Raw genomic sequence first — 10,802 nt, 5'->3', positions numbered from 1 at the left:
GTTTGACCCGAGTTGTGTCAAGTCACTCCGGATCACACTAACCGTGTGCAGAAAGTAGTCCGTCATAACTTTTTCCCCACTGATCTTTGTCGATAGCGCCTGCTAAATTCAGGGCAGCCATGTTGTTGAGAGCAGTAGCAACACTTTTGCAGTTCTCCAATGGCTAACGTTATATCTTTCAAAAAAGCAGCGGTAGCAAGGATTATCTAAGTATACTGAGCAGCTCATGTTATAGACAGAAGCATGCTACATGGCAGACCAATCCGAACTCATCTCTCGGCACGTCCGGCCCATCCATTATCTCAGCCAATCATGGCTAGCGGGAAGGTTCCTGTCTTTTTCCATGGGCTCTATGCCGACCTTCGAGGCATAACGTGGTCCCGGTTCCAGGGACATCACTGGATAGAAAAGCCAATATGGCTGCCAACGCAATGCCATATATGGACATGTGTTTGTGACGTCCGAACTCAGTAGCTCTCCTCTCATTGGTCCAAACGATTTGTTAGCTTTTTTTTTTTAGCTTGCAACACAGCCATCAAGGCGTCATAAATGAGATGAATTGATCATCAGAAATGGTTACAGTTAGATTGGCTAGTTAGTTTGAAAATACATGTAAAGTTTTTTTCAAATAAAAAAAACTAATCTGAATGCGATGCACAATAGTTCTATTCACAAAACGCTCAGCTGGCGACTGTTTAGCTAATGCTAATTAGCTAGCTACAAATAGCTAGCATTAGCTACAAATAGCTAGCTAGATGGGTGATGCATATTTAAGGTGTTAAACAGGAACTCTGGAGCTCAGGCCCAGATCAACACTGCATTTATATGGTCTAATGGCCAACACCACAATAACAAAAGACTCTATCTGTGCTATTAAGTATAGTAGGGCTGCCTATACTAGGGTTAGTAGGGATCAGACTTTCCTGACCTGTCAGTAATCTTGCTCTGATTTGTCATCCTAAGGGTCCCAGAGATAAAATGTAGCATAGTTTTGTTTGATCAAATCAATTTTTATATTCAAATCTAGGAACTGGGTTCTACAGTTTGAACCCCTGTTGTGTCTGGCTCCACACCCACCCCGCCAGGCCATCTAGATGTGTGAAAGTTAGTGTATAAGCAAATGATCCATCATGTATGACATTCCTGGGAGTTTGTAAACTTACATTTTGTTTTACCATATCATTTTTGTATGTTGTCTATAGTTATGTACTTGAAAATGTATCAATTGACCAATTCGGCACATTTGGGCAGACTTCATACAAAATAGTCCAGTATTGCAATGCTTCACTGGATCAATCTGAAACTTTGCACACACACTGCTGCCATCTAGTGGCCACAATCTAAATTGCGTCTAAACTGCAATATTATATTGTGGCCTTTCTCTTGCATTTAAAAAGTGATGGAATAAAACATATATAGAAAATGCATATTTTTTTGTTTGTATTATCTTTTACCAGATCTAATGTGTTATATTCTCCTACATTAATTTCACATTTCCACAAAGTCTATGCATATCCTTGCTTCAGGTCCTGATCTACAGGCAGTTAGATTTGGGTATGTCATTTTAGGGGCGTGGAGAGGAGGGCCTGTGGAGAGGCGGGGCCTGTGGAGAGGCGGGGCGTGGAGAGGAGGGGCGTGGAGAGGAGGGCCGGTGGAGAGGAGGGCCGGTGGAGAGGAGGGCCGGTGGAGAGGAGGGGCGTGGAGAGGAGGGGCTGTGGAGAGGAAGGGCTGTGGAGAGGAGGGGCGTGGAGAGGAGGGCCGGATGAGAGAAGGGGCGTGGAGAGAAAGATGTACGTTAAGTACCATGTCACCAATCTGAAATGGTGGCAGCATCTCACACTATGCTGTGAGATATCCACCATTCAAAGCACATTGCACAACATGGCCTGGTAGTAGCCTTCACACTGGGAGATTTCATAAGCCGATTGTTTACACTGTGTTAGCTGTAAAAACATTGGGAGAGGATACAGCCCATTCTCCTAACGTTGTTGACCCTGTCATACTATGATAGGAAAGGAGGCTTGTCTGCTGGATACGGCGTGTGAATGACAATCTAGGAATGTTAGTGGGATGCTCTGGCTTGTTTCATGGCTATATCTATTAGACATGACTAGGGCTTTGTCAATTTTTTAAATTAAATATTACAAGTTCAAATAATGTAATTCATTCACATGGCAGAATACAATTGAATTGCATGATAAAACTACAAATCTAACATAAATGCAACATACATTTAGGGAACTATTGTTGTGGATGTTGTTATGAGTTGCCGTTCAATAATGGAGTCATGTAGGGGATGGATGGTGTTCAGTTGGGGGTGAAGACTACTGGGAGTTCTGGTAACCTTTATTGTTGAGTGTTAAATGACTTTGAGATTTTTATTGTGTGATTGAGACTGAGTTTAAGCTACACTTTATGAACGGACAAACTTTGCGCGACTGATGTCACTTGAGTAGATTTGAACTCGTTTACCGGGCTGGACGGGACTTTTCTCGAGGAACCAGAGATCATTGTGTTGTGACGTTATTATGTGTGTGATCATTTCTTTTACAACCGACGCAAAAGAACACAGTGGTTTTGAAGTTATTTGCAATGTTTTAAGGGTTAATGAAAAGTTTTATTTCCATACTGACTTTTACGTGAGTCCTTTGTATTGGTGTAGACTTGACGGACCAGACGGGACTCACTCCCTCACAAACAAAAAAGGAGAAATCAATATTTTCTCTGGTAGGCACAACCTACCTGGCATCCATAACAAACAATAACTTTGAAGTCAAAACCGTTACAGCGAAACTGTCAGCCACCTTATCTCCAGAATTCCAGAATTGTTCCAGAGTTCTAGTTGTAGAACCAATCAGACTGTGTTCAGGATGATTCTTATTCTACTGGATGTTTCTTAATTATATTTACTTCTGTCTACAAGAAACCCGAGTTCCGGACAGATAAAATGAGATCCAGAAACAACGGAGGTTCCATTTGTCACGCTGGCAGTCTATTGGTCAATGTCATTATGACCATTACAATTCCACAGTAGCCTGGCAAGTACAATATAATGTGTTATTTGACAGATATAGTGACAATATACAGTGGGGGAAAAAAGTATTTAGTCAGCCGCCAAATGTGCAAGTTCTCCCACTTGTTCTTTGGATGCAACTAAGCATTCTTTGTCCTCCAAACACGACGAGTTGAGTTTTTACCAAAAAGTTCTATTTTGGTTTCATCTGCCATATGACATTCTCCCAATCCTCTTCTGGATCATCCAAATGCACTCTAGCAAACTTCAGACGGGCCTGGACATGTACTGGCTTAAGCAGGGGGACACGTCTGGCACTGCAGGATTTGAGTCCCTGGCGGGGTAGTGTGTTACTGATGGCAGGCTTTGTTACTTTGGTCCCAGCTCTCTACAGGTCATTCACTAGGTCCCCCCGTGTGGTTCTGGGATTTTTGCTCACCGTTCTTGTGATCATTTTGACCCCACGGGGTGAGATCTTGCGTGGAGCCCCAGATCGAGGGAGATTATCAGTGATCTTGTATGTCTTCCATTTCCTAATAATTGATCCCACAGTTGATTTCTTCAAACCAAGCTGCTTACCTATTGCAGATTCAGTCTTCCCAGCATGGTGCAGGTCTACAATTTTGTTTCTGGTGTCCTTTGACAGCTCTTTGGTCTTGGCCATAGTGGAGTTCGGAGTGTGACTGATTGAGGTTGTGGACAGGTGTATTTTATACTGATAACAAGTTCAAACAGGTGCCATTAATACAGGTAACGAGTGGAGGACAGAGGAGCCTCTTAAAGAAGTTGTTACAGGTCTGTGAGAGCCAGAAATCTTGCTTGTTTGTAGTTGACCAAATACTTATTTTCCACCATCATTTGCAAATAAATTCATTAAAAATCCTACAATGTGATTTTCTGGATTTTTTTTCTCTCAATTTGTCTGTCATAGTTGATGTGTACCTATGATGAAAATTACAGGCCTCTCTCATCTTTTTAAGTGGGAGAACTTGCACAATTGGTGGCTGACTAAATACTTTTTTTCCGCACTGTAGGTCTGTAAAGAAAAGCAATAAATTAAGGCTAAAATATAATTTTACTTAATCTAACTAAGAACGTTGTCAAATAGAACATATTAGATCACATTGATAAAAGGACAGGATATCTTGTGGTTCACTAAGCAGTGTCATGTATGTTAGATGACTGCATCCTCGTTCCACAAACCCTCTTCTGCTAAATGATTTTCCCCATAAACCATCTATCCGGGTGCAGAATGCCTGCAATCTTTTCTGGACTACATGCGAGAGGAAGAGCGACCTGATAACGGTGTTTTCAGAAAAGACAGGGGTATGATTTCCTCATCTCTATAAGGTTTATCAACAACCCCCCCGGGGCCACAAAAAAATAACTGGAGCTGGAGTTTATTTATGAACCTTTATTTTGACAGGGAAGACATATTGAAACCTAGGTCTCTTTTCCAAATGTGCCCTGTATAATACAATATAAAACACACATTAAACATGTATACAGCTCCCTCCACTAATATTGGCACCCTTTGGTAAATATGAGCAAAACGGGGTGTGAACAAAAAACGTCTTTATTGTTTATCCTCCTGGTCTTTCGTTCTAAATATTCACAAAAAACGAACCTTTAAGTTAAGGTACATTTTTTTTACATTTTTAGTCATTTAGCAGACGCTCTTATCCAGAGCGACTTACAGTTAGGGAATACATTTTTTTTTTAATAAAAAAAATAATAATAATAATAATTAATTTTTTTTTTTATACTGGTCAAAAAAAAAGAACCTTTAATTCAAGTAAAATTTAAAAAGAAAATGTTTATTCTTATCATAAAACAAATATTTTTTTTCTCAAATAAATGTGATGCCACAATTATCGGCACCCCTTCATTCAATACTTTGTGCAACCTCCCTTTGCCAAGATAACAGCTCTGAGTCTTCTCCTATTAATGCGTAGTGAGGTTAGAGAACACATGGCAAGGGATCTGAGACCGTTCCTCCGTACAGAATCTCTCCAGATCCTTCAGATTCCGAGGTCCACGCTTGTGGACTCTCCTCTTCAGCTCATCCCACAGGTTTTCTATGGGGTTTAGGTCAGGGGACTGGGAGGGCCATGGCGAAACCTTGATTCTGTGGTCAGTGAACCATGTTTTTGTGTTGATTTTGAGGTGTGCTTTTGGATCATTGTCCTGGTGGAAGATCCAACCACGGCCCAGTTTAAGGTTCCTAGCAGAAGCAGTCAGGTTTTGATCTAATATCTGCTGGTACTTGATGGAGTCCATGATACCATGTATCCTAACAAGTTGTCCAGGGCCTTTGGAAGAAAAACAGCCCCACAACATCAAATATCCACCACCATACTTCACAGTGGGGATGAGGTACTTTTCAGCATGTCTATCTTTCTGTCTACGCCAAACCCACCTCTGGTGTTAGTTTCCAAAAAGCTCTATTTTGATCTCGTCTGACCATAGAACCCGGTCCCATTGAAAGTTCCAGTAACGTTTTGACAAACGCTTGAGTTTATTGTTTGATGACAGCAAAGGCTTTTTTATGGCAACCCTCCCAAACAACTTGTGGTTATGTAGGTGGCGTCTGATCGTAGTTTTGGAAACTCTCTGACCCCAAGACCCAACTAACGACTGCAATTTTCCAGCTGTGATCCTTGGAGATTTTTTGGCGACTCGACCCATCCTCCTCACTGTGCGTGGGGTCAATATAGACACACGTCCTCTTCCAGGCTGATTGTTAACATCTCCAGCTGCTTTAAACGTCTTAATTATTATTATTATTATTATTATTTTTATTTATTTATTTTTTATTTTTTTCTTGGGGGGATGGATCAGCTTAATATTGCAGATATATTGTATCTTCTATCAATGTAATTGTCTGCATCACTTCCAATCCCCCATGTTTTTTATATATATACTCCCCTTTATTACTTTTCAACCCCGTCATCCTTTCCCTACTTGGAGTAAATTAGTGAACAACAATGCCCAGGCCTCTACTTCCGGTCTATACTTACTATCTACACCTTATGGACAAAGTTAATTTTACAATAATTCTATTATATATATATATATACATACATTTTTTATTTGCTCCTGAACTTCTTCTACTCTCAACCTCTCCGATCATTTTCATGATGTCCATCTGGTTTGCTTCTATATGCCATATCTTTCTAACTGTGCTGATTGTTAACATCTCCAGCTGCTTTAAACTTCTTAATTATTGCCCTGATAGTGGAAATGGGCATTTTCAACCGTTGAGCTATTTTTTTTATAGCCATTTCCAGATTTGTGCAGCTCAACAACCTTTTGTCGCACATCAGTACTGTATTACATTTACATTTACATTTAAGTCATTTAGCAGACGCTCTTATCCAGAGCGACTTACAGGAGCAATTAGGGTTAAGTGCCTTGCTCAAGGGCACATTTACGTCATTTAGCAGACGCTCTAGTCCAGAGCGACTCACAAATTGATGCATTCACCCTATAGCCAGTGGGATAACCACTTTACAAATTTTTTTTTTTTGGGGGGGGGGGGGGGTAGAAGGATTGCTTTATCCTATCCCAGGTATTCCTTAAAGAGGTGGGGTTTCAAATGTCTCCGGAAGGTGGTGAGCGACTCCGCTGTGTGTGGGGGGGGGGGGTAGAAGGATTACTTTATCCTATCCCAGGTATTCCTTAAAGAGGTGGGGTTTCAAATGTCTCCGGAAGGTGGTGAGTGACTCCGCTGTCCTGGCGTCGTGAGGGAGCTTGTTCCACCATTGGGGTGCCAGAGCAGCGAACAGTTTTGACTGGGCTGAGGGGGAACTATGCTTCCGCAGAGGAAGGGGAGCCAGCAGGCCAGAGGTGGATGAACGCAATGCCCTCGTTTGGGTGTAGGGACTGATCAGAGCCCGAAGGTACAGAGGTGCCGTTCCCCTCGCTGCTCCAAAGGCAAGCACCATGGTCTTGTAACGGATGCGAGCTTCAACTGGAAGCCAGTGGAGTGTGCGGAGGAGGGGGGTGACGTGAGAGAACTTGGGAAGGTTGAACACCAGACGGGCTGCGGCATTCTGGATGAGTTGTAGGGGTTTAATGGCACATGCAGGGAGGCCAGCCAACAGCGAGTTGCAGTAATCCAGACGGGAGATGACAAGTGCCTGGATTAGGACCTGTGCCGCTTCCTGTGTGAGGCAGGGTCGTACTCTCCGAATGTTGTAGAGCATGAACCTGCAGGAGCGGGTCACCGCCTTGATGTTAGCGGAGAACGACAGGGTGTTGTCCAGGGTCACGCCAAGGCTCTTCGCACTCTGGGAGGAGGACACAACGGAGTTGTCAACCGTGATGGCGAGATCATGGAACGGGCAGTCCTTCCCCGGGAGGAAGAGCAGCTCCGTCTTGCCAGGGTTCAGCTTGAGGTGGTGATCCGTCATCCATACTGATATGTCTGCCAGACATGCAGAGATGCGATTCGCCACCTGGTTATCAGAAGGGGGAAAGGAGAAGATTAGTTGTGTATCGTCAGCGTAGCAATGATAGGAGAGGCCGTGTGAGGATATGACAGAGCCAAGTGACTTGGTGTATAGGGAGAAAAGGAGAGGGCCTAGAACTGAGCCCTGGGGGACACCAGTGGTGAGAGCACGTGGTGCGGAGACAGCTTCTCGCCACGCCACTTGGTAGGAGCGACCGGTCAGGTAGGACGCAATCCAGGAGTGAGCCGCGCCGGAGATGCCCAGCTCGGAGAGGGTGGAGAGGAGGATCTGATGGTTCACAGTATCAAAGGCAGCAGACAGGTCTAGAAGGACAAGAGCAGAGGAGAGAGAGTTAGCTTTAGCAGTGCGGAGAGCCTCCGTGACACAGAGAAGAGCAGTCTCAGTTGAATGACCAGTCCTGAAACCTGATTGGTTTGGATCAAGAAGGTCATTCTGAGAGAGATAGCAAGAGAGTTGGCTAAAGACGGCACGCTCAATAGTTTTGGAAAGAAAAGAAAGAAGGGATACTGGTCTGTAGTTGTTGACATCAGTGGGATCGAGTGTTGGTTTTTTGAGAAGGGGAGCAACTCTCGCTCTCTTGAAGACGGAAGGGACATGGCCAGCGGTCAAGGATGAGTTGATCAGCGAGGTGAGGTAGGGGAGAAGGTCACCGGAGATGGTCTGGAGAAGAGAGGAGGGGATGGGGTCAAGCGGGCAGGTTGTTGGGCGGCCTGCAGTCACAAGTCGCAGGATTTTATCTGGAGAGAGAGGGGAGAAAGAAGTCAAAGCATAGGGTAGGGCAGTGTGAGCAGGACCAGCAGTGTCATTAGACTTAACAAACGAGGATCGGATGTCGTCAACCTTCTTTTCAAAGTGGTTGACGAAGTCATCCACAGAGAGAGAGGAGGGGGGGGGGGGGGGAGGATTCAGGAGGGAGGAAAATGTGGCAAAGAGCTTCCTAGGGTTAGAGGCAGATGCTTGGAATTTAGAGTGGTAGAAGGTGGCCTTAGCAGCAGAAACAGATGAAGAAAATGTAGAGAGGAGGGAGTGAAAAGATGCCAGGTCGGCAGGGAGTTTAGTTTTCTTCCATTTCCGCTCCGCTGCCCGGAGCTCTGTTCTGTGAGCTCGCAATGAGTCATCAAGCCACGGAGCTGGAGGGGAGGACCGAGCCGGCCGGGAGGATAGGGGACACAGAGAGTCAAAGGATGCAGAAAGGGAGGAGAGGAGGGTTGAGGAGGCAGAATCAGGAGATTGGAGGGAGAAGGATTGAGCAGAGGGAAGAGATGATAGGATGGAAGAGGAGAGAGTAGTGGGAGAGAGAGAGCGAAGGTTGCGGCGGCGCATTACCATCTGTGTAGGGGCAGAGTGAGTAGTGTGGGAGGAGAGCGAGAGAGAAAAGGAAACAAAGTAGTGGTCGGAGACATGGAGGGGAGTTGCAGTGAGATTAGTAGAGGAGCAGCATCTAGTGAAGATGAGGTCAAGCGTATTGCCTGCCTTGTGAGTAGGGGGGGACGGTGAGAGGGTGAGGTCAAAAGAGGAGAGGAGTGGAAAGAAGGAGGCAGAGAGAAATGAGTCAAATGTGGACATAGGGAGGTTGAAATCCCCCAAAACTGTGAGGGGTGAGCCATCCTCAGGAAAGGAACTTATCAAGGCGTCAAGCTCATTGATGAACTCTCCAAGGGAACCTGGAGGGCGATAGATGACAAGGATATTAAGCTTAAATGGGCTAGTGACTGTGACAGCATGGAATTCAAATGAGGAGATAGACAGATGGGTTAGGGGAACAATTGAGAATGTCCACTTGGGAGAGATGAGGATTCCTGTACCACCACCCCTCTGACCAGATGCTCTCGGGGTATGCGAGAACACATGGTCAGACGAGGAGAGAGCAGTAGGAGTAGCAGTGTTTTCAGTGGTAATCCATGTTTCCGTCAGCGCCAGGAAGTCGAGGGACTGGAGGTTGGCATAGGCTGGGATGAAGTCAGCTTTGTTGGCAGCAGAACGGCAGTTCCAGAGGCTGCCTGAGACCTGGAACTCCAGGTGTGGGGTGCGTGCAGGGACCACCAGGTTAGAGAGGCAGCAGCCACGCGGTGTGGTGCGTTTGTGTAGCCTGTGCAGAGAGGAGAGAACAGGGATAGGCAGAGGCATAGTTGACAGGCTGTAGCAAATGGCTACAAAAATGCAGAGGAGATCGGAATGAAATGAGCTAAGCATCTGGGAGAGGAGAGAGCAGGGCCTCCCTCACCAAAAACTTCTACCTCAGAAACTAAAATTGTTTCACTGAACCACCCGAACAAAAACTCTCCCAACTTCCACCTTTAGAAATCAGAATTGTTGTGAACCACAGCGGTTCAATGTTTAAAGGAATAGACTCAACCCACTTTATTCAGCTAGCTAACTATGACACCATAGCTAACTAGCATGATAGCATCCAATAACAATAACACACAGTTTAGCACCAACACTTGGTCACAACAAACCACCAATAGTGTGTTAACTAGCTAACTAGCATGCTAGCATCCAGTAACACACAGTTTAGCACCAACACTTGGTCACAACAAACCACCAATAGTGAGTTAACACACTAAACAGATCATTCGTGTCTGTGTCAAGTTCCTTTCATGACGCAGCAATGATTAAACGTTGGCTAGCTAGGACAAGTATATTGTATTTAGCTACTACAGTACAGTTAGCTGGTCGTGTTGGGTAGCTAGCAATGGCCACTGTGTTGACTTTGTTTGGAGAACGGCTAGCTAGCTAGCTTCGTGCTACACCCGGCACACAATGGCTACTGTGTTGACTCTGACTCTGTTCGAAAAACGGCTAGTTAGCTCGCTTCGTGCTACAGCCGGCACGGCCGAAGACACTGCCAACCTACAGTAACTACCCACAACAACCCACGATGCCTAGCTATGACGCCATAGCTAACTAGCATGCTAGCATCCATTAACACACAGTTTAGCACCAATACTTGGTTACAACAAACTGCCAAGAGTGTGTTAACACACTAAACAGATAATTCATGTCCGTGTCTAGTTCCTTTCATAACGCATAACGCAGCAAAAATTAAACGTTGGCTAGCAGCACATTAACATTGGAAACAGCTCTCCACCGTTGCTAAACGTTACCAGTAGCTACCCGCTAGCTAGCTAGCCTCGTGCTTCGATACTAACCTACAATAATTACCTACGGAAACCTACAATAACAACAATACTAACCTACAATAACTACAATACCTAACTACAACTAACTACCTACCTACGATCTAATACATGGTTTAAGCTTTACTCAACGCCATATGAGAAGCTTACCTCCTGCTAGAGAAAAACACAACC

The sequence above is a fragment of the Coregonus lavaretus genome (genome assembly GCF_964263955.1).
Source record: "Coregonus lavaretus genome assembly, contig: HAP1_SCAFFOLD_336, whole genome shotgun sequence".
Taxonomy (NCBI): Eukaryota; Metazoa; Chordata; class Actinopteri; order Salmoniformes; family Salmonidae; genus Coregonus; species Coregonus lavaretus.
The sequence above is the reverse complement of the archived record's forward strand: the minus strand, read 5'-3'. Positions refer to the sequence as shown.